Source organism: Silene latifolia, chromosome 1, assembly GCF_048544455.1.
Source record: "Silene latifolia isolate original U9 population chromosome 1, ASM4854445v1, whole genome shotgun sequence".
Lineage (NCBI taxonomy): Eukaryota > Viridiplantae > Streptophyta > Magnoliopsida > Caryophyllales > Caryophyllaceae > Silene > Silene latifolia.
Window position 1 is genome coordinate 115,385,009 of NC_133526.1, and position 25,570 is coordinate 115,410,578.

The 25,570-nt window shown below is 40.8% G+C and overlaps 1 non-coding gene across 1 annotated transcript; it reads left to right on the forward strand.

Moving 5' to 3' along the window:
- The first annotated feature begins 17,475 nt into the window (after nt 1-17,475).
- On the forward strand, nt 17,476-17,582 carry LOC141618568 (small nucleolar RNA R71). The gene has a single exon (XR_012531430.1). It is a non-coding gene; the product is annotated as a small nucleolar RNA R71 (small nucleolar RNA).
- Nucleotides 17,583-25,570: the final 7,988 nt, after the last annotated feature.

Here is a 25,570-nt window from a genome sequence, read left to right on the forward strand (position 1 = left end):
CCTTCAGGAGAAATGAGCAACACTCATATTCCGAATCCTCTTAAGTTTGATGCTTCATCAAAGTAAAGGTCCCAGGAGTCTACATCAGTTTGGAATATATCCTCGTCTGGAAATGACCAAGTGTCTATCGTTTGTGCATCATTGATGGGATTCTCTGCAAAGAATTCGGCGACGGCGCGCCCTTTTACAACTTTCAGAGGCACGTATTTGAGATCGAAATCTGAGAGCATCAAAGTCCATCTTACTAGACGTCCGTTGAGGACGGGTTTTTCGAAGAGGTATTTGACTGAATCCATTTTGGAGTGTATTTTGACGGAGTAGCTAAGCATGTAATGGCGTAGCTTCTTCGTTGCCCACACAAGAGCGAGGCATGTCTTTTCGAGTTGTGAGTATTTGCACTCGTACTCCAAGAACTTCTTACTAAGGTAGTAGATAGCCCTTTCTTCCTTTCCTACGGTCTGAGCTAGCATGGCACCCATGGCTGTTTCGGTTACTGTGAGATACAAACCAAGAGGTTGATCTCGTTGAGGTGGCATGAGCACTGGTGGTTTAGCCAATATCTCCTTGATTCGGTCAAAATCCTTTTGACAATCATCATCCCACATGGTGTGATCCGTTTTCTTGAGCTTCTTGAAGATAGGCTCACAAATCATGGTGAGTTTCGATATGAATCGACTTATATATTGCACTTTTCCTAGGAATCCTCTGACTTCTTTTTCTGTTTGAGGTTGTGGCATTTCTATCAGAGCCTTGATCTTGGAAGGGTCTATTTATATACCTCGTTGGCTAACGACGTATCCCAGGAGTTTACCCGATGTTACTCCGAATGCGCACTTCTGAGGATTGAGCCTCATGTTGTACTTTCGTAGCCTTGCGGAAAATTTGCGAAGATTCCCAATATGCCCCTCTCTATCCTTGGACTTGACAATCATGTCGTCTACGTATACCTCAACTTCTTTGTGCATCATGTCATGTAAGAGTGTAGTTGCGGTGCGTTGATATGTAGCTCCGGCGTTGATTAACCCAAACGGCATTACCGTATAGCAATAGGTTCCCCATTGAGTGACAAAGGCGGTCTTATGCATGTCTTCTATGGCCATCTTGATTTGGTTATAACCTGCATACCCATCCATGAAGGTTAGTAATGCGTGGTCTGTAGTATTGTCCACCAATATGTCAATGTGTGGTAGAGGGAAGTCATCTTTAGGACTTGCTTTGTTTAAGTCCCTAAAATCAACACAAACACGGATTCTCCCATCCTTTTTGGGTACAGGTACTATGTTGGCTACCCAGTCGAAATACTGGAAACTTTGATGAACCCGGCTTTGAATTGCTTATCGACTTCTTCCTTAATCTTGAGAGCCCATTCCGTTCTCATTCGACGAAGCTTCTGTTTTACAGGCTTGAAACCTGGCTTAATCGGGATTCTATGTTTGGCGATATCCCTGTCGATCCCTGGCATGTCTTTGTAGGACCAAGCGAAGACGTCTTTGAACTCGTGTAGGGGGTCTATGAAGTCGGCCCTTTCGGTAGAGCTCAAGGTAGTCCCTATCCTAAGTTCTTGGGGTTCTAGTTCGGTTCCTACATTGATGGGTTCGGTGTTCTCTATTACTTGTCCCCCTTCCCCTTCATGTGGTATTTCTTTGGCTACGTAGGGAGGTATTTCAATTGAGTCTGGGTCTTGGTCATCCTCAGTATCATCATAAACAGAATTGCACTCAAGACAACACAAAGAGTAAGCAGAACCTGATTTATTCATATTAAAGTTTGAGAAAAGTTGAAACAAAGAAGCCATCGATCCGTGGTCGGGTGGCGGTAAAGGGACAGTGGTTGGGACATTTCCCGAACTACTGTTACTATTCGAGGCTAAGCTAGGAGAAACAAAGGGAATGGGGATGACGACAGGAGGAGACTCCTTAGTGACTTCTCTAGACTCCGACTCTGACTCGAATTCATCGTCTTCTGCTTCTCCTTTAAACATCTCTCCTTCTCCAGTGGTGAGCTTGAAGAGTCTTCCTTGATTGTTGGTCCACTTGATTGATTTTCTCCATCCTTTCTGTTGGTTCGCGTTAGCTTCTGTGATTAACGCGGTGGGGTTGAAGTGATCGTCTTGAAGTATCATGGTAATGATCTCATCCTGCGCGACTCGAACAAATCGATCCTCTCCAAACAATAGACTAACAGCTTGTTCGTCTAAGCAAGGTGCTTGACGGGTTTTGACGGTAGGAACCGTTTCTGGAGGGATGAAGTAGCAATCGTGAAAGATCTCGATTCCGGCTAGCTTCCTCTCAAGATAATGCCAAGGCTCGGGAAATCCGTGAAAGAGTTCTAGACTTCCTTACTTAACAAAGTATCCATTTAGGGTAGGGAGATAGGGTCGCATTTGGACTCCTACGTACTTACGGTTTTGAACTTGAGCAAGCATCTCGAGAACTTCCTCTTTGGTGGGTTTTTACCCTAGTCCAAGTGGTATCCTTTTTTAGTTGCCTTCCTTGTATGGTGCGAAGGTGTTTCTTCGGATAGGGTTTAAAGGCATTCCAGGGAAGTATCCCTGGGATTTGAGTATGTGGTTGACCACCAAGTTGGAGTAGGGATCATAGTATAAGGGTGCCAATTCTCTTTCTATGACATTTATGCTTTCGAAGCCCCCAAGCTCATATACTGGATCTGCAAGGACTTGATTGTTCGACTTCTTTTCGATTATTGCCTTGATGGGTGACGAAGTGATCGTCACCACTTTGCCATTTAGTGGGATCTTGATCTTTTGATGAAGGGTGGATGTCACCGCTTTGGAAGCGTGAATCCAAGGTCTTCCTAGAAGTATGTTGAAGGAAGCTTCAATGTCCACTATTTGGAAGTTTATCTTTCGCTCAATTGGCCCTGTGGCTATGGTTAGGTTAACGAGTCTTACTACCTTTCGTCGTGTACCATCATATGCGCGAACACCTTTATTGGTAGGGGTCCAATCCGATTCTTTCATGCCTAATTTGTATGCCGTTTTTAGGAGTATGACGTTGACCGCAGAGCCATCATCTACCAAGGTCATTGGCACATTCTTCTTTAGACAAACGACAGTGATGTAGAGAGCCAAGTTGTGACTAGCGCCAAAAGGTGGCAAATCTTCGTCTGAGAAAGTAATAGGATTACTTAACTTCGGTGATTCTTGGAAGACCAAGTTAACTACATCTTCGGGTGTGGAGTTATGTGCTACACTTAGCTTGGCCAAAGCTTGTAGTAAAGCTTGGCGATGTGGGAATGAGCTTGCTACTAGTTGCCAGACTGAAAGATCAGCCTTTGTCTTCTGTAATTGCTTGAGCAAATGATCAGTGGAGTCATCTTCATTATCATTTGGTGTGACAACGTTGGTTGGACCGTTTTGAGTAGTACTTTGATATGGGCGCCCCGAACGAGTTAGGTGGTCCACATCTTGGTCTTCACCATTTTGGACTATTTCTTTGACTAGGGAGTTTTCAATGAGATACTCGTCTTCATCGTCATCGGCCCATACTCCATTGATTGTAGCTAGTTCCCTCATTCTCATGATTTCGTCTTCTAATTGCGTGATTTGGTCGACTAGTTTATCAACCACGGCGACTATTTCTTGCATAGTAGCATTTTGAGAGAACATTAGTGGCACATGCTCTTTAGGTGTCGCGTTGGGGTCATGTAAAGTTGTCACCACATTTTCCAATTCCCAAACTTGCCTATCCACACTCCTTGGCCATGTGATGAAGTCGGAAATGGTAGGAGAGATAGTAGAGTAGAACCCATCACTCTCGATTGCGTGGATCTCATCTTCAATTGGAGAAATGAGGTGTGAACAATCTAAGGTAGATTCTTCACTTGTGATCACTAGAATCCCAAGAGGGTTCCGAGTGTTGTTGGGTTTACCTCCCGGCGGTATTGGTAGTCGACCGTCCTCGATCATGTCTTGAAGCACATTTTTCAGTTTGTAGCATTTTTCTGTGTCATGCCCCTTGCCCCTATGGTATTCACAGTACGAATTCTCGTCCCAGAATTTGGATTTCTTTTGAGGTTCTGGAGTAGGTCCTATGGGTTGGAGTTTGCCTTGTTTCATTAACCTCTTAAGAGCGTTGGAGTAAGTATCCCCAAGATTTGTGAATTTCCTTGGTGGGGTACTTTTCTTGGATGGCTCGAGAAGGTTAACCTCGTCGGTCTTGCTAGTGGAGCCGTATGAACGACTTGTTGAGCCTTGATATCCTCGACCTACCGTTTTGGACAAGAGCCCTTTATGGATATCATCTTCAATCCTTGTTCCTAGTACGGTTAAGTCCTTGAAAGTTTTGATGTTTTGGTATCTCAAATAATTGGCATAGATGGGTTTGAGATTGTCCACGAACTTCTCCACAAGGGCAGCCTCATCTGGGCATTCAACTAGTTGGGTACTAGTCTTCCTCCACCTACTTAGGAAGTCGGTGAATCCTTCTTTGTCATTTTGGGTAAGAACCTCTAGAGTGCGCATGTTAACTTGGATCTCGGCATTATCCGCATATTGCTTAGCAAACTCGATCGCGGCATCTTCCCAAGTAGCGATCTTCTTGTGTTCTAAAGAGTAGAACCATTGCTTTGGGATGGTGTCGAGAGATGAAGGAAAGATCCTTAAGAACATCTCAGGTTTGATGCCTTTGATAGACATGTAATCCTTAAAAGCACGGATGTGGTTCAAGGGGTTTTCGTGCCCCTTGAATTTAGGGATATCCGTCATGTTGAAGTTGGGTGGCAATTTGGAATTTATGGCCTCATACTTGCGGTTATTCTCCCTATAAATGTCATCCCCTTTAAGATACATCAATTGCTCCTCTAAGTATTGGAGTCTTTTCTCGGCTACAGTCATTCCCATGGGAGGATTTTCGTCCTTGGATTCATCCGCGAAGTCACCCACTACTTCACTTTCTTGAGGAGGCAACCTCCCCTCAATGGCATAGATCCGGCCCTCGATGGTGTCAAGGCGATCATACACTTGGTCTTGGGTAACTTGAATTTGAGCTAACGCGGCTAGGATTCGATCATTACAATCTTAAAGTTGGTTGAAGTTCACGTCGTTTGTTTCAGGCATCTTGAAAACTGGATAAGAGATCGATGACGAATCAAAACACGATCGACCATTCTTATACACTTGCTAAGAGAAGAAATGTTTTGACTCGTGAAGTGGGTGTGTGCCACTTGTGTTGAGTGAGCTTTGAAGAAAAGACAAAGTTTTGAAAATGTGTATCCTAGTCAACTATAGTGTAGTTGTAGGAGTGGACTCGAAGTGAGATTTTGAAATGGGCTTGGGCCCGAAATTTGACTCGACAAACGGACAGAGTTTTGACTGGGTTTTGCGCTAATCAAAGGCCTTTTTTTACGAAATTTTCATTTGAAAATGGGTTTTGATTTTTTTTTTTTACAAAAATCGTCATGGTTTCGTTTAGAAATGGTGATCACGTAAGGTACAAACATTTATACAAGCATTATAACGGGATGCTGAGTGCATTTAAAAAGGTTTTGGCTTAAAGGGTGGGTTGCCATACCGAACAATCAAACCCGAAGTCTGTGGAGAGGCTCGTACCAAACAAGAGTAAGGCCGATTCCTAGTCCATTTCCTCAAGTAGTGAAGGCCCTTGATACAAACAAGAGTAAGCATCATGGTATGGATGATGTCAATCGTTATCCATCTTTAGGCCCAAATAAGAATTAGGACCGTTTAGACGGGACGATTGGTCGAATGGGATGGGTTGGGCCTAAGAAGGCCGAATAAACGATCTAGGAAGACCGAGTTATGAAAACCGACAATTGTCTTGTACAAACTATTCCCTAACCTTGTTCAAGTTTCACCCTTGGCTACACGTAAGTGTATTATCCCCAGCGGAGTCGCCAAACTGTGGACAATGGGCCCACGAGGGCGCTTGGGAGGAGAACAAGCGTTTGCATTTTGTGGAGTCGCCACCAATTTTTATGGGAAATTGGAACCGTTCGAATACCTCGTGCCATGTTAAGACACAAAGTAGAGACATGAACACCAAGAACTCGTTACCCTTAGCATTCTATATCTAGAATGACTCTCGTGGATGCCAATGAACACGGATGTTCACAGAGATCTGGAGTAAGGGGTGAGGGTACGTATTAGGAAGCTCTTTTGATCGAACACCTAATCTCGCCCGCCTCGATAGCGACCTCTACTAATGATTAGGGACATCATCTATACTTGATATATCATCGATTATATGCATGCAATGCAACATCCAAGTTTTAATCCTAGCATGTGAAGAATAGACTAAGTCGGTGAACACGCAATTTAGCATACAATTAATGTCGAAGTAGGATTTAATGCTCAATTACATGTGAAGACATACAAATGATGCAAGAAATATGATAAATACAATAAATAAAATTACAATAATGAAAATTACAATAATTACATTGGGTTCATTGATTTATGTCGAAAATACCTTTAAAACGGATAATTTTAGAAAAAGAATAAAAGAAAGAATTAACGAACAGATCAGTAGGCGATAATACGGATAATAGTTAGTTATACGTAGACTAATTAATCAGGTCAAGCAACAACGGAAGTTCAGAGACAGAAGTCAACCTGGAACAGGCGCAGCAGGACTGCGCCCTTTGGAAGAGGCGCAGCAGTTGCTGCGTCTGTTCCAAGGGTGAGTTCTGGCTGTGAAGCCGGAACTGCAAATCGTTAATTAGTAATTGGTGAATTTAATGGTTAATTGATATATTTACTCGGATGAAAGTGATTAACACGTTATTTACATCTGATTGAGGGTCATAAAAGCAATAAAACATGGATGAGACGGAATAAAGACGGATTATTTACATGAATGAACGATTGATTAGTGACATGGGTGAACAAAATAGGCTAAATATGACGAATAAATGACAAATTAATGACGAATATGACAAAAGACAGATGAAAATATATCAAAGATCGAATTCCAGAAACCCGATATGAATGAATCGAATTTCTACAACCCGGATTGAGTTTAATGACGAAAACCCGCAAATAATAGATTATAAGGGATTTAAGCCGAATTTTAATGATGGATTAGACATGTTAATGACGAACAATAATATACATGTGAAATTATTATGCCATAGTATCAAAGAATTTAAAGAAAACAAATGAAAACGAATAAAAGTTGACGAATTACAGAGGACGAAGGAAGAAGAAAAAAGAAAGCTGCTGGCGGCCCTCACGAAGAGGCGCGGCGAGAATCGCGCGCTCCTTCGAACAGGCGCAGCAGTTGCTGCGTCCTTTCTCGATGGTTTGTCTTCTGGAAATCCGTAAAAAGGGGTTTTAAACGAGGTTTTAGAAATCGGTTTTAAGAGGTGTTTTCGATATAAACCTTATATTAATGATTACAAAAAGGTAAATAACAATAATAAAAGAGAGATTTACACCCTCAGACTTACATGTTTGACGAAACGAGATGAACTAAGTTATCGATTAGTGATGCTCGACTCGAATCTAGACGAAAGTGCCCTCGTAAGAGGAAAACGATTAGATTAATTAAGTTGATTAGTTGTTGAGTTGGTCAAATTTGTCGGTCATGCAAACGAGGCTGGTACTCAGAAGGATCCGAGCTTACGTGGTCGAATGTTCAAGCACGTAGGCGCCAAAAAGTAAGAACAAAGGTCTAGAATGCAAAGGGAGAAGAGAAGGGCGGACACTCGCGTGAGAAATATGAGGAGCGAAGGCTCCTATTTATACTAATCACGTGAAGGAATAGGGTTTTCGGAGAGACTTTGGAAGTGAATCTCGGAAAGATATGAAAAAGATACGAAAAATACGCAGAAAAGGACGTGGGAAGAGGCGCAGCAGTCACTGCGTCTCTTGGAAGAGGCACAGCACCTGCTGCGTCTGTTCCCAGGTGGTTTCCTCCTGCGGAAGAAAGATTTCCGTGTTTAATTTATGGAATGACGGGATAATTTGGTTTTCCTTAATATTTTGTATGAATATTACGGGAAATTGTTTACCAAAGAATAAAAGATTGTGAAATATTTATAAAATATGGAATAGAAATATCCGGAACATTCCAGAACATTCTGACTCGGGATTTAACGGTTATCAGAAAATGAAGACGGTTTTAGGCCTAGACTCCAAATGTACTCTAATTACTGTCAAAACGATCGTATCGGCGCGTAGATGACAACTAAGAGGTAGACATTAGTGTTTGAGCAATCACTTGACGATAAACTTACGAACTGTCATAAATCATTCCGCGTACCAAACATGCGGCCCAATCATCATCGGGTGGTTTGCGGGAGGTGCAGAAATGAGTTATCTACAATCATTACCGATATGTGTGGACCAGTTGACTGTAAAATATTACATCCCACATGTATTCTTAAAACGAGATTTAAACATGTGATCATCATGATCAACAGTTGTGATCGCATTATTGTCGGAGGACACATATTCCAACACAGCCATCTCGGCTTCAAGGTTCCACTTCGCCCAGGCCTCGACAGGCTCTGACATAGCAGCAGACCTCCCCTTATTATAGAAATAGAGGGAAGCATCATCTAGCTTGAACTCAAGGTCATCCCTCTCCTGGGTGAGCTCCTCATTCCTGTCCAAAGCTTCCTGCAAAAGCCGCTTACTTGAATCTGCCTCAGCCTTAGCAACATCCCTTTCAGCCTGCACCCTCACCAAGTCAGCAGCTTTAGCAGCCAGGTCAGCTCGTCCAAAATCCAGCTCAGACTTCAGCCTATCATAATCTGATCTCATCAGATCAATCCTGGCAACCAAAGAAGTAGCCTGATAGGCGTTATGGAGACAGGTCGCAACACCCTGACCAAAAATAGGAAGAAGAATATTAGTAATATACCCTAATAATAAAAACTACCCAAACAAAATACACATTGTTCCAGCCTTCCTCCCTTACAGCAGCCATGGCACCCGCCAAAAGGCTGACGGAATGATCCACTGAAGCAACCGCCTGAGTAGCAGTCTCAACAGGGTCAAGGGTGAGCATGACTGATCAGGTCCGTTTAGTATTCACAAATAAATAGATGTGGTCATTGGTCACGGTCGAATCAAAACACAATTTATAGCTTAACAAGCAACTCTACAATTAGTAAAGAGGCAAGTAAAGGTCGGATCCCAAGGGACGGGAGTTGAAATGAGATTTCTATTGTAACTAGTGGTGTCTAATGGGTGTCACAAATTGGGTTGATGTAGAAGGTTACTAAACTAGAATAACAATGAAAATAAACAAGCAAGATGAATAAAAAGGGGTGTAAACAATTGATTAAAGGCACTAGGGTGTCATGGAATCATAAGGGAATCATGGGATATGATCATACAAACATGTTCTCAAATTATAAGCAAGCAATTATTGTTGTGATGGATTGAGTTGGGTTATATCTTACAATCCTAGGAAAGTTTGGGTCCCGGAGCCGAATCGATTAGATTGTACAACACCTACAAGTCGACTTAATCTCCCCTACTCAACAACATGCATGGTCTAATGGGACTCGAGTTGGGTTATGTCTTACAAGTCTCGTTGAAAAGATAGGAGATGATAGTAAATGCAAGGATTCATAGGCTTAGCATTTCATCAAATATAACATGTGCATGAGTTGAGATCAAAACAAGCAAGCAAATAAGATATGAAAGCATATTAATTTAAGCATGAATCATTCCCCATGTTGGTTTCCCCTAATCACCCATTAACCCTAGCTAAGAGACTTCTCACTCATTATCATGTTGATCATGCTAGCAAGGTTGTCAATCATACCAACAATATGAAACATGATGAATAAATGAAAGTAATTAACAATAATTAAAAGGGGATTAAGAGATTATACCTACTAATGATTCCAATAATAAAGCAAAGATAATAGAAGTACTTGATGATTGATTGAGAGGTTGTCAATCTCCCAATAATAACCCAAATAATCTTCAATTACCCAAAATAAAGGATGAACAAAAGAGAGATTAAAGAACTAAAACTTGGATTAAAACTTGATTAATACTTGATTACAATATTGAAGAGAGATTTGATTGATATTAACTACACTAATTATTGATAAGAAGAACATGCCCCTCTAATTAGACTAATGGGGTATTTATAGTGAAAATTAGGGAGGATGCATTAGGGTTAACTAAGGGCTAAACTAGTAATTACACTTTTTAAGTTGAGCAAGGAGACTCCGGTATTTTCTGAGAGAAGGGCTTCTCTTTTCGTAGCTTGAAGAAGACAACCCGCGCTGTGAAGGAATCCGGGCGGATTAGGGTCGGGACGGCCGGATTTGGGCGGTGAAATCCGAGCGGATTCTGGGGAATCCGGGCGGATTGCTGAGGAGGAATCCGAGCGGATTCCAGCTGGGACGCTCGGATTGTGCATGGGCAGGATGGGCGGATTGTTGACAATCCGCTCGGATTGTCAGTCAGCGTGATACTTCTTCTTTTTCTTCCCTTTTCTTCATAAATTCCTTGGGGATTTCCATGGGGACTCAAGGATCCTTTCTCAACATTGCTCTTCTACTATGATATGTACAAAGGCTTTCTAATCTTGTCTCTCCTTGATGCTTGGTCATTGAATTTGATCAATTTAGTCTTGTTTTGCCACGAAAATGCAAGATTCTTACTCCTTTCCTACCAAGGGATCAAAATCTCAAAGAATATGCAAAACAAAGAACTAAAGATAAGAAATGACCCAAATAAGCACTAAAAAGCATGGAAACAAGGGCAATTCGGGGGCTAAATATGTGCCAATTATGGTCACATCAAATATCCCCAAACCGAACCTTTGCTCGTCCCGAGTAAAGAGGTGACTAAGACTAGGACCAATACTAACCTATCCTAATAATATAGCCGATATGAGACAATTAGCGGGTCTCACTCCGCCCCTTCAACTCACAACAAGACAACCATGAGGTAGGATGCCTTCTTGCAAGGCAAGGTGGGTCTTGCCAAAATGGCGACACATCCAAACATTAAGCACACAAAAACATGTAATGGATGCATCTACAAAAAGAATAGCCACTTTCCTCATCTAAGTGGCGGAAATTATCTACAAGGGAAGCAATTCAAGGGTACACAATCCTTCATAGATGCAATTTCTTCAAACTACTAGGCCTAGAAGGATACCAATAAATCACCTCCAAGTTGTGTCAAGCTAGGGTACCTTTGTCCTCAATCGTTAAATGCTTTTGTCAAGAGTAGACTCCCTATGGTGTTAGAAACACTGGAGGATCGCGGAATTCCCCCTTTTGCCTAGACAAGAAGAAGGGTCATCCCCTCTCTACCATGCACAAAAATGGATACGATGGATAAAGGGATCAATAGATATTTGAGTTTCACTTTGGGAGTTTGCTTTTGTTTTTGTTTTTCCCCCCAATTTCTTGTGGCATTTGACATTTGAGAACACTTTCTTTGCCATTTCTTTTTTATTTTTGGCATTTCAATACTTGACAACTTTTTTGCATTTCTTTTTTGAACATTTTCAAAGTCACCCCAATTAGTAACGAGGGTGCCTTGTATTTGAAGCTTAGGAGTCTATTTTTGCTCCTCTTTTCATTTGATGCACTTTTACAAACATTCTTTCACTTTTCAATTCATTGAACTCAAATTGATTTCTTTTTGTGCCCATTCCCTTTTGATGACAAAAATGTGGTAGAACATGGATGATGGATGCATGGTTTCAAGGGTCACCTTGGAATAAACGGTAGCCAAGGAGTTATCACACCACAAGGTACTCTTGACTAGGCCTTAATCCATGGGTCAAAGGATACTAGCATGACACATCCTAGGGTGTTTTACAAGCATTCTAACAAGCAAAGTCTTAAGAACAAAAAGCATCTACTAGGGCCTATATACACTTGTCAAGCTTCCCAAGTAGACGGTTTCGCAAAATTTTTCTAACATGCAACTACATGCCATGATGCAACTAACATATATACATCCTAATGCATATGATTCTACCAACTAATATGACATATAATCTAAGTGCAAGTCCTAAGTTCACATTGTTATACCGCATCAATCAAAATAAAGCCACATAGTCATTAACATAAAGAGGAAAAAGGAGATTGGAAAGATCATACCATGCGGTCTTCAATATCCTCATGTCTCGGATGTGGCGTAGTCAATCAATGTGAACAAGGATAAAACAAACACAATATATACAAGACAATATATACAAGACTACACTACAAAGGAAATGAACATGTTTTTGGATTTTTAAATTTTTCAATTTTTATGATTTTTGAAATTTTTCACTTTTTATGGGTTTTTGAATAAGAGTTAAATGTTAGAATTCCCATCCCCACACTAATATGGGCATTGTCCTCAATGGCCAAAATGATGGAAATTATGCAAAGATGATGCATGATTTCTATACTAAATGCAATTCTATACTAAGCTACACTACATGATGCATGGTTTTTGTTATGACGGAGAGGATAATTTAGATTACCTCCCGTTGTGTATGCATTAACTTCCCCAAACCGAGTAAGACACTATTGCTAATGTCCATGGATGGGTATAGTTCATGTATACACTATGCTATGCATGAAACTAGTTTTGTCATTTTGGATTTTACAAATGGGAACAATAAGAACACCTCAATGGTACCGAGGTGCGAGTCCTTTGATGTTGCTAGGACTAAACCAACAATGATCAAAATGAAATAAAATACAAAGAGATATAGACAAACCATGGGAGTGTAGGAGTCTCCAAGGCTTGCTAGTCTTCCATCATGCTATCATCATCATCACTTCCCTCATGAGAAGTGGTCACATTGCCACTTTCCTTGTCATTTGCTTCTTCACTTTCTTCCTTATCATCATCTTCGTCATCTTCACCATCCCTTTCTTCTTCACTTGCTTCTTCCTCAATATTATCATCAATTTCTTCATCATTTCCAACAACCTCATTGTCTCCCACCACGTCCCTAGATGCACCCGGAAATAAGACTTCTCTATCCGCCCAACTAGGCAAAGGACAAGATGGATCAAGGAGTCCTTGCCTAGCTAGATGTAGGAGGGGTGGATATTGAGCCAAATACGCATTTTTCCGATCTTCATGGGCTTGCTTGTGCATTGCTTGCATGAGAAGAGTCACATAGTCTTTCCCAATTTCAATTCCTTCCGGCTTGAACTCTTCATACTCAAAGGGGTAAGGTGGTATGACAATGGAAGAGGAGGGCGTCTCAAGATCACCCTTTTGTTGTTGAATGATATACTCGGCTTCTTCGGAAAGGGGAAGTAGGTAGTTGGTCCGGTGGACGCTTAGGCGACAAATTTTCGAGGGCAAGGTGAACGATCTAGCTTCACTAGTTAGCCATCCATATTTAGTGTCAAGGGGGTTATGGGCAACCCACTTGAACTTGTGAATCATGATGTGCATATCAATAAGATGGCCACCTCCCTTTGCTTTGTACTTCTTATCCTTATTGAAATTAGGATCAAAGTGCTTAGCTAGGACCGTGACTAGCCCGCCATTGACAATAACGGTCGTGCCCTTCTTCCCATTATCAACATTAAGCCATCTATCAACCAATAGCCTCAAAGAATTGTAAGGCTTGGTGTGAATTCTTCCGATATTCAAAGCCGATTCAAGGAGAATAAAATCGAGTCTTGTGAAATGATTGGTGTCTTTCCTAGCAATTATGGTATTTCCCACAACCTTGTGCCATACTCTTATGCCCGGATGATGGACCAAAAGAGCACGACATGCATGAAAATCCTCAAATTTCTTCCCGGAGATTGCCTCCCAAAGAGGTTCGGGGTCATACTTTCCATAATGCTTAAGATAACTCGATTCATCGCTAAGACCCAAAATTTCACCTAATTCCGTAAAGGTAATGCGTCTACTAACGTTAGCTAGACGAAACTCGAGATTTTCTCTATTCTCAACTTTGGTGACTTTCAAAGAACTTAAAAATTCCAAGACAAGTGAGGGGTATGTCAACTCCTTTGTTTCAAAAAATTTCTTCAACCCCATGGCTTTGAAAAAGGCTTTTGTTTGTTCAAGAACACCCAATTTTTCCAAGGTATCTTCACATATGAATTTGGTGGATTAAAAAGATTTCATAGCAAACTTGACAAAGGTATTTCTATGGGTATCGGAAATAAAAGTTACCTCCGGATAATGCAAAAGTTGATTAATTACCGGAGTAGAGGATGTTGATGGTCCCATAGGAGGTTGTTGTTGTTGTTGTTGCACTTCCAAGTTTGGTGTTGCCACCACCATAGCCAAAGCTTTATTTGTTTGAAGAGCCTTTTGCCTTTGTGAGAGTGCCTTAGCCTTTGGTGCCTTTGTTGCACCCTTAGTCCTTGCCATTGATGAGCTTAACCAAGAAAAGAATGAAAAATCTTCAATTTGTAGTATGCCCAAATCGATTTGAAGGTGAAAGGCTTTGCCTTTATGAAAACAAAAATCGACTCAAAGGTTGAAGATTGTGTTCTTGGTTTTGATTTTTGTTGAAGAAGGGGTGATTAAATTGTTGTTGGAAGGGTGGTTTGATTTGTTTTTGTTGAATGTTGTTGAGGGTTTTTGTTTTTATGATGGAGAGGATGAGGGTTTTGATGTTGGGGGTAGTGTTTATGAATGAACGAATGAATAAATGAAGGTGGGAGGGATTATAAGGAGGCCGAAATTTTCAAAACTGCAGGGACAATCCGTGCGGATTAGGCTCAATCCGTGCGGATTCTGCTTCTTCAATCTTTGCAAAAGCTCGCCTAAAGACGGGCGGATTTGGTACAATCCGCTCGGATTTGCTGAACACGGGACGGGCGGATTTCTTCAAAGACGGACGGATTTCAGTCCAGAGATTTTTGCTTGTTTTCCTCAGCTGCAAAGACGGGCGTCTTTTTTACAAGACGGACGGATTCTTCAAGACGGGCGGATTTCTGGGAATCCGCTCGGATTCTTTAACAGTCAAGAAAATTCCAAAATTCAGCTCAGTTCAAGACGGGCGTCTTTTCTGTAGGACGCTCGGATTGCATAAGACGGGCGGATTTTTGGGAATCCGCTCGGATTCTGGTCCTTTGTACCCGGATTCATTTCATTCGTGCACAATGCATTTCCCTTTACCATTCTTCCATTCTTCTTCAAGGCTTGTGTTCTTCATTGTGGGGGCATTACTAAGGCATGGATAGCCTAGGCAATTGCCATCCCCACACTAAGGTAAAGCACTACACATCAATTGAAATTGTTAGTCCCTCCCTCACTTCTCTCTTACATGACAATTATTTTGATCAAAGTAAATAAAAATCCAAAAATGACAAAAATGCAATACAAGAATTGAAATGTAAGTTAGGGAGTTAGAAATATTTACAAGTGGTGGTTTAGGGAGGACTCCACCAAACTCTCATTCTTGATGAGATGTCAAGGGGGCATGTTCAAGGTGTTGTTGATGTTGCTCAACACCTTGAAGAAGTAATCAAAAGCTTGTTCATTATTATGGTAGAGGTCCTCAATAGACCGTGGTCCTTGTTGTTGATCATGATCGATGGCATGTCCAATGTAGGGATTAAAAATCCCTTCAAACTCGTCGTCCCAAAGACCACAAACTTCATTGAGTTGATCATTGAAAATCTCTTGCTTAGATGGAGACAACTCTCCCAATTTCTTCTCTTGGCCAATGAGGCCATCCTCTTCTTCCTTGGTTGATTTTGATGAGCCTTGCAAGCTCTCCTTGTCACAATTCACTTGCTCTTTGAATGGAGCATCTTCAATTTTCTTCCTCCATTGGAGTTCCGATTTCTTCCTTTCATCTTTTTGGCTATAATGATCAATCATGAAACATGGCTCATGCAAACGAGGAGCTCTCATGGTCTTGTCAAGATTAAAAGTTATGCTTTCATCTCCCACTTCTAGAGTGAGCTCTCCATGTTTCACATCAATCACCGCACCCGCGGTGTGTAAAAAAGGTCTTCCTAGGATGATTGGAATGTTGGAATCTTCCTCCATATCAACAATGACAAAGTCCACCGGGATGAAAAACTTCCCAATTAAATGCGGGGACATCTTCCCATATCCCTAATGGTGTCTTCGTCGATCTATCGGCCATTTGAAGTGTGATGTTGGTGCATTTAAGCTCTCCCATTCCCAACCTTTTACTTACCGAGTACGGCATGACACTCACACTAGCCCCTAGGTCACATAAGGCTTTGTTGATCGTCGTGTCGCCAATGGTACACGGTATTGAGAAGCTTCCCGGATCCTTTAACTTTGGAGGTGAACTCCCTTGAAGTATTGCACTACTCACCTTAGTGAAGGCGATAGTCTCAAGTTTTCGGATTGACTTTTTCTTTGTGAGGATATCTTTCATGTACTTTGCATAGGCCGGAACGTGGTTGATTAATTCCGTGAAAGGAATTGAGACTTCTAAATTCTTCACAATTTCCATGAACTTTCCAAGTTGATCATCAAATTTGGGCTTGGCTTGACGACTTGGAAAAGGAAGTCTAATCACAATGGGCTCCTTCTCTTTGGCCTTGTCTTCATTTTTCTTTGAACTTTCTTCTTTTGATGATTCTCCATCTTTGGAGTTTTGCACAATTTCTTCTTTTTCACTAGCTTCCACAACTTCATCCTCAACTTGCTTCTTCGGTGCTTCATACCTTGTACCACTTCTCAAGTGAATGGCACTAACCGTTTCATGTCTAGGGGGATTACTTTGAGGTGGTAATTGCCCCTTTTGTCTTTGTGAGCTTGAAGATGCTAGTTGAGTTAATTGTGTTTCCAACATCTTGGTGTGAGCTAGAATGTTGTTGATGGTGGTTTCTTTTGCTTGGCTATCTTTTTGCATTTGGGTGAAAAATTCTTGTTGATTCTTTTGCATTTGGAGGACCGCTTTTTGCACATCAAAGCCTTGGTCATTTTGGTGATTGTATGGATTTTGATTTTGGTAACCTTGGTTTTGATTGTAAAAGGGTCTTTGATTTTGGTTTCTCATGGGTGGTAGAGTGTATGTTGTTTGAGGGTTTTGAACATTTTGGATTTTGTATGAGAGATTTGGATGGAACTTGGTGTTTTCATTGTAAAAATTTGAATAAGGGGTACCACTTTTGTAAGCTTGGAAAGCATTAACTTGTTCGGTTGTTCCCCTACACTCACTTGGGTCATGACCCAAAGTTCCACAATTCTCACATATCCCACTTGGGATTGATGAGGATGCCGTCATGGCATTGACATGATGCTTCGATGATTTTGAGTTTTCCTCAAGTCTAGCCATAGCTTGTTCAAACCTCAAGTTGATTGTGTCAATGTGAGCACTAAGTTGAGCACCCAATTGAGTAACGGAGTCCACTTCATGCTTTCCTCCTCTAGTAGCCTTGCGAGGTCTACTATATTGTGAATTATGGACCGCCATTTCCTCAATTTTGTTCCATGTTTGATTGTCATCAACTTCGGTGAACATTCCATTTGATCCCATATTGAGAATGTTCCTAGAATCTTCATATAAACCATTCCAAAATTGTTGCACCAAAAACCATTCGCTAAGTCCATGGTGAGGACATGAGCGACAAATACCTTTAAACCGCTCCCAAGCTTCATACAAAGACTCTTCATCCCTTTGCTTAAAACCCGTAATTTGAGCTCTTAGCATGTTGGTCTTTTCCGGTGGGTAGAATTTTTTGTAGAAAGCTAGAGCCAACTTCTTCCAAGAATCTATTCCAAGGGTGGCCTTATCAAGGCCCTTCAACCATTGCTTTGCGGTGCCGATTAAGGAAAAAGGAAATAAGACCCATCTTATTTGGTCTTGAGTCACGCCCGTTTGAGAGATAGCATCACAATAATCGCAAAAGGTTTCCATATGAGAATGAGGGTCCTCACTAGGCATTCCCCCGAATTGGCTCCTCTCAACTAGTTGGATGAAGGCGGACTTGGCAATAAAATTTCCGGTGAGATGTTGCGGTGTAGGAGTACCATTTGGTAGATTATCCTCGGTGGGTACGGAGTGTGACGAGAATTTTGGCATTGTAGGTGGATTTTGTGGGATATTGTGTAATGGGTTTTCTTCTCCTTCTATTGCGAAAGGATTGACAAACTCACTAGTGGGTTGAACAACTTCACCAACACCTCTCAAATTCCTCCTAACAAGTCTCCTATTGTTCGTCAAGGTTCTTTCGATTTCACGGTCAAAAGGTAACAAATCACTTTGTAACCTTCTAGACATGCAAAATATCAAACAACTCAAAAACAATTAGAACAAACCTTGAGGATTTTTACTTCCTCAAGGCGAAGAAAGGCACAACTAATAACAAAAAAGGAAATCTAAATCAAACAAACACCGTCCCCGGCAACGGCGCCATTTTTGATCGGGTCCGTTTAGTATTCACAAATAAATAGATGTGGTCGTTGGTCACGGTCGAATCAAAACACAATTTATAGCTTAACAAGCAACTCTACAATTAGTAAAGAGGCAAGTAAAGGTCGGATCCCAAGGGACGGGAGTTGAAATGAGATTTCTATTGTAACTAGTGGTGTCTAAGGGGTGTCACAAATTGGGTTGATGTAGAAGGTTACTAAACTAGAATAACAATGAAAATAAACAAGCAAGATGAATAAAAAGGAGTGTAAACAATTGATTAAAGGCACTAGGGTGTCATGGGATCATAGGGGAATCATGGGATATGATCATACAAACATGTTCTCAAATTATAAGCAAGCAATTATTGTTGTGATGGATTGAGTTGGGTTATATCTTACAATCCTAGGAAAGTTTGGGTCCCGGAGCCGAATCGATTAGATTGTACAACACCTACAAGTCGACTTAATCTCCCCTACTCAACAACATGCATGGTCTAATGGGACTCGAGTTGGGTTATGTCTTACAAGTCTCATTGAAAAGATAGGAGATGATAGTAAATGCAAGGATTCATAGGCTTAGCATTTCATCAAATATAACATGTGCATGAGTTGAGATCAAAACAAGCAAGCAAATAAGATATGAAAGCATATTTATTTAAGCATGAATCATTCCCCATGTTGGTTTCCCCTAATCACCCATTAACCCTAGCTAAGAGACTTCTCACTCATTATCATGTTGATCATGCTAGCAAGGTTGTCAATCATACCAACAATATGAAACATGATGAATAAATAAAAGTAATTAACAATAATTAAAAGAGGATTAAGAGATTATACCTACTAATGATTCCAATAATAAAGCAAAGATAATAGAAGTACTTGATGATTGATTGAGAGGTTGTCAATCTCCCAATAATAACCCAAATAATCTTCAATTACCCAAAATAAAGGATGAACAAAAGAGAGATTAAAGAACTAAAACTTGGATTAAAACTTGATTAATACTTGATTACAATATTGAAGAGAGATTTGATTGATATTAACTACACTAATTATTGATAAGAAGAACATGCCCCTCTAATTAGACTAATGGGGTATTTATAGTGAAAATTAGGGAGGATGCATTAGGGTTAACTAAGGGCTAAACTAGTAATTACACTTTTTAAGTTGAGCAAGGAGACTCCGGTATTTTCTGAGAGAAGGGCTTCTCTTTTCGTAGCTTGAAGAAGACAACCCGCGCTGTGAAGGAATCCGGGCGGATTAGGGTCGGGACGGCCGGATTTGGGCGGTGGAATCCGAGCGGATTACGGGAATCCGGGCGGATTGCGAGGGGAATCCGAGCGGATTCCACTGGGACGCTCGGATTGTGCAAGGCGGGACGGGCGGATTGTTGACAATCCGCTCGGATTGTCAGTCAGCGTGATACTTCTTCTTTTTCTTCCCTTTTCTTCATAAATTCCTTGGGGATTTCCTTGGGGACTCGAGGATCCTTTCTCAACATTGCTCTTCTACTATGATATGTACAAAGGCCTTCTAATCTTGTCTCTCCTTGATGCTTGGTCATTGAATTTGATCAATTTAGTCTTGTTTTGCCACGAAAATGCAAGATTCTTACTCCTTTCCTACCAAGGGATCAAAATCTCAAAGAATATGCAAAACAAAGAACTAAAGATAAGAAATGACCCAAATAAGCACTAAAAAGCATGGAAACAAGGGCAATTCGGGGGCTAAATATGCGCCAATTATGGTCACATCAATGACATATGATTTGGAAGCAGCATAATCTCTGATTTTCACCCTGGCAGCCTCCATATTGTCCACCCTGGCCTTCACTTCCCTGACCGGGGCAGAAATGTCAACATCTTCAATTTTCCTTTTTTGGGCTGTTGAACTTGTTTCAGCAGGTACAGTAGTAACCTTGGGAGCATCAGGTTGTTCAGTTAAATCTATAACAGATTCAGCATCTCCACTTCCCTGGGAACCTTCCTCCTTGATCTTAGCCAGCCTGGCTGAAAGGTCAGCCATACCAAACCTGGCAAGGCGAGTAGATGACCTGGTGGCTACAACACGAAACACTATATTAGCAATATAAACTAAACATCACCAGGAAGACAAAGTAAGAAGAAAGAAGAAATTAAGATAGACTTACTGCCTGAGGTAGTGGCACTAATGACCCCGGAAGGTTTAGCCACTGCGGCGCCATCGACCTTCAAACAAATGAGGAGATGGCCAACCCCACAACAGAGAGACCAAGACCTCTCCAAAGGAGGAATAGCAAGGAAAGCGAAATATTGGCGTGGGATACTCGGTTTGATAAATCTAATCATCAATCGCACGCATAAAAGGTATAATTCAATATGAATTTCATTTTATTTTTTACTAACAAGTAAAACATGCGGACAAAAGAAAAACTAAGAAACTCACCAAACGCAAGCTTCGTAATTTAAATACGCCAGGTCGGGACCCACAAATTAGTCCGACAAACATGTACCAATGACCCGGCTTTATCATGGCCGCTATGCAGATTGCTCAAAAGGGGAGTAGTAGAAGCCCTGACCTTGAAACTTATACGGCCAGGACTATTGGTTTTAACAGCATAACAAGCCTTCAGATCATCAAGGGAAAACGAGATATTGTGTTTTTTACAGAGATACTCAACAGAACACACAACCTTCCACACCATAGGCATCAGCTGATAAGATGGAACACCAATCTCCTTAATAACCTTAACCATAAGAGGAGAAAAAGGAAGCTTACAACCTGCCCTGAAAGCGCAGTCATGAATGCAGAACCAACCAGGACAAGCCCAGTCGGCCCTGATATGAGAATTCTCGGGGATCCGACTTGAAGATCGGCGCAGGATGATCCCCTTATCCTTCAACACCTTCTCAAACTCAGGCTTCAAACGATTTGCAAGAGACTGGTCATCCTTCAAAGCCTTCGTAGACTTGAACTGGAAATCACCATGAAAGATTGAGATCATCTCCAATGGAGAATCACTCGGTTTATTAACCGTAGAAGGTTGAGCAGCAGAGGAAACAGGCAAATTCTCAAAAGAAGTTTCTTCAGGATTCTGGGAAGGAGGAGTTGCATGAGTCGCTGCCCTGGTAGACTTCTTTTTTGCGGCCATATTTGAGAATTTATGAAAATTAATTGAAGATTGAAGAACTGGGAATTAAGGAAATTAGAGAGAAAGATTATTAAGAGAGAAATAAGAAAGATTATTTTGGTGGAGTTCAACTTAATGAAGCAAACAGGTATTTATAGTGGAGTAAATTAGGGTTTCAACCGCAAGAAAATGGATAATCATTAAGGAAGTTGTAGTAAAAGCCACACGCGTCATAAACTGCAGTAAGTAGCCGTTGAAGGAACTGACTAGGCATAACTTAACCGTTGGGTAATTTTTCTGAGATTAAGGTTATCTCCTCATTTTCGTCCTGACACACTGAAAATAAGAAGATAAGGGGCAATTGTTAGGCCTGGAAATCCGCAAACCTCCCTGATCAGTATCTCATCTTAACCTGACCTGATTTTGCCTTGCACAAAATCCACACAAAACACCTCCTAAGAGAGACATCAACTTCAGTGTTGAACTCAAACCGGGGACGGGACCTATATCTAAAGCACCATACCGGATGGGGCCTAAAGAATTGAAGAAGCCGCTGGATGAGTTTCTAGATAAGGGGTACATCCAACCTAGTGTATAACCTTGGGCTGCACCAGTTTTGTTTGTGAAAAAAAAAAAGACGGGAGTATGAGGCTATGCATCGATTATACAGAGTTGAACCATGTCACCGTGAAGAATAAATATCCTTTGCCAAGGATTGATGATCTTTTTGATTAGTTGAGTGGTGCAGGAGTGTTTTCTAAGATCGATTTGATGTCGGGTTATCACCTGATGAGGATATCAGATGAGGATATTCCAAAGACAGCTTTTCGGTCGCGGTATGGTCACTATGAGTATGTGGTGATGACTTTTTGGTTGACTAATGCACCAATAGTATTCATGGATCTTATCAACTGAATCTTCAGTCCGTTCTTGGATAGGTTTGTGGTTGTCTTTATTGATGACATATTGGTCTACTCTAAGACTAAGGAGGAGCACGAGGAGCACGAGGAGCACCTAAGGTTAGTACTATAGACCTTTCGAGATAACCAGTTGTAGACCAATTTATCTAAGTATAAGTTCTGGTTGGAGAAGGTGGCTTTTCTGGGCCATGCGATCTCGAAAGAGGGGGTGTCGGTGGATCCTAGTAAGATTGAGGCAGTGACAAACTGGGAAGCACCAAAGAATGTTGCTGAGATCCAGAGTTTCTTGGATTTAGCTGGCTACTACATGAGGTTCGTGAAAGACTCTTCTAAGATCGCCAAACCTATGACAGCTTTAATGAGGAAAGAGATTCGATTCCGTTGGGATGAGAGTTGTGAAACGGCGTTCCAAACATTAAAGGAGTGTTTGACCCCAGCTCCCGTCCTAGCTCTACCTGAGGGAAGTGAGAACTTTGAAGTATATACCGATGCTTCGAAGAATGGGTTGGGTTGTGTTATGATGCAGAATGGGAATGTTATCGCCTACGCTTAAAAGGCAGCTAAAACTGTATGAGAAGAACTATCCTACTCACGATTGGAACTCGGTGCAGTTGTTTTTGCTCTAAAGATTTGGAGGCACTATCTCTATGAGGTGACCTTTAAGGTGTTTTCGGATCATAAGAGCTTGAAGTATATCTACACACAGAAAGAGTTGAACATGCGCCAGAGACGATGGATGGAGTTGATTGGGGACTACGACATGGAATTCATCTGTCACGAGGGGAAAGCTAATGTGGTGGCAGATGCCTTGAGTAGGAAGTGTGTACATTCATTGTGCACTGCTATGTCTTCGATGAAAATCAGGGATGAGATGTCTAAGATAGGGATCCATATGATTCGGAAGGGTGATGCCATCGGTGACTTAAATATCGAGCCTGATCTATATGATGATATAAAGAGGAAACAAGAACTTGACCCCAAGATTCAAGATTGGAAATCAAGGGTAGAGACTGGGACAGCTTTGAGAATTTCTATCCATACAGATGAGAGTGTTCGTTGACTTCAAGAAGTTGATCATGACGGAGGCTTATTGCACTCCTTATTCAGTACATCCGGGTTGTGACATGCTCTAAAAGGACTTAAAGAAGATGTTTTGGTGGCCTAATATGAAGAAAGAGTTGGCTGAGTTTGTGGTTAAGTGTCTAACTTGTCAAAGAGTAAAGGGTGAACAACTGAGACCACAAGGTATGATTCAGTCACTTGAGGTACCGGAGTGGAAATGGGAGTTGATTTCTATGGACTTCATTGTGGGGTTACCAACGACTCAGCAAGGTAACAATATGGTTTGGGTTATCGTCTACCATTTAACAAAGTCAACTCACTTTATCCCGATGAAAGATACTTGGAGTAAGATGCAGCTAGCTTTGGAGTGCAGGAAGCATGTGGTTCGGTTACATGAAGTACCAAAGGATATAGTGTCAGATCGAGATGCGAGGTTTATATCACGGTTTTGGCAAGAGTTCCAGGAATTGATGGGAACTACCTTGAAGATGAGTACATCAATTCATCCTGCGACAGATGATCAAACTAAGAGAACCATCAAAACTCTAGAGGACATGTTACGAGCTTGTGCCATGGAATTTGGTGGGAGTTGGGAGGATAGGCTAGATTTGATAGATTTTTCATACAACAGTAGCTATCACACTAGTATTGAGATGACACCTTTTTTAGATTTGTATGGCAGAAAGTGCAGGAGTCCGGTGTGTTGGGATGATAGTGTTGCGGCTATGGTTTTGGGACCACAGATGGTGCAGGACATGATTGAGCAAGTTCACTTGATTCGCCAGAAGATGAAAGTAGCTCAGGATCGATAAAAGAGTAACGCGGACTTGCATTGCAGGGACATTGAGTTTGCGGTAAGTGACAAGGTCCTCTTGAAAGTGTCACCTATGCGAGGCGTGATGAGGTTTGGCAAGAGAAGAAAGTTGAGCCAGAAGTTTATCGTGTTGGAGTGTCCCCGACAATAATGCGATCACAATTGTCGATCATGATGATCACCTGTTTAAATCTCATTTTAAGAATACGTAAGGGATGATTCAATTATATAGTCAACTGACCAACATTAATCGGTAACGATTGGCTTGCTAGAGTTTGACGTTATCTTTGTGGGGGCGGTGGTGGTTAGTTGATCCCTTAAGGTCACACCTAAAGGATGATGCCCTTATCTGTAAAGTTGATTAATTGTATGACGATACAAGTTGATCAATTCCTTAAAATTGAACAATAAAATTGTGAGAGAGAATTTTAATATCTTATTGTAATGGGATTAAATAAGATTTATTTTAGTAATAAAATGCTTTATTACTAAAAATTGTTTATTGTTTGAGAAACAATAGAGATAAGAATGAATGGTTAATTATAATTAAAAGATGTTGTAAATTATAATTAAATGACCCATTTTATTTATATGATCAAGTATCACTAGTCAATTTGTTGTATGTAATTTAATTAATTTATAAAATGATATTTATGTGATAAATATGCATTAAATTAATTAACAACATGTAACACACTACATGTGACATATTGTGTGACAATTGACAAATTGACAAAATAAAATGGTAGTCCATTTTATGGAGGATGGACCGAAAAAGGAGGGAGTATTAGTGTGTTTTGGTTGTTTTATTTTAATTGATAAAGTAGCATGATGATGCCTACCTACAACTAGCCTTACACCTACTCTTACACATCTTAGACACATAATTCTTGTGAAGACAAAAAGAGAAAAGTAAGATGCCCTACGTTGGATGTTCCAACTGTGAACCCTCCTTTAATTTAAGGGAATTAGTTCTCTTATTATTCATTCTAATATATTACATGCAAAGTTATCCTCTCTCACATATTCATCTTTTTCTTCATCAAAACATGATATTTTTGATTCAAATTGTTCATAAAACATTACTAATATTATTAATGTAATATATGAGTATTAGTAATCAATTTTAAGGTAAACTACTAAACAAATATCTAGCACATATTATTTAGTAGAGATAAGGGATAATCTTGGGTGAAATCAAGAGGAGTGGCTTCTATACTTGAAGTCTTTGGAGGATCATCCTATTACTCATCATAGCTCAAGAACAAGTGAAGGTAGGAGACCTTACTTGTGCCCATAAACCGAAATATTCAATGTAAGGAACCGGTTTTCCTCTACACTTATATATATGTTTTGCATGCATAAGATCCTTAAGTTTT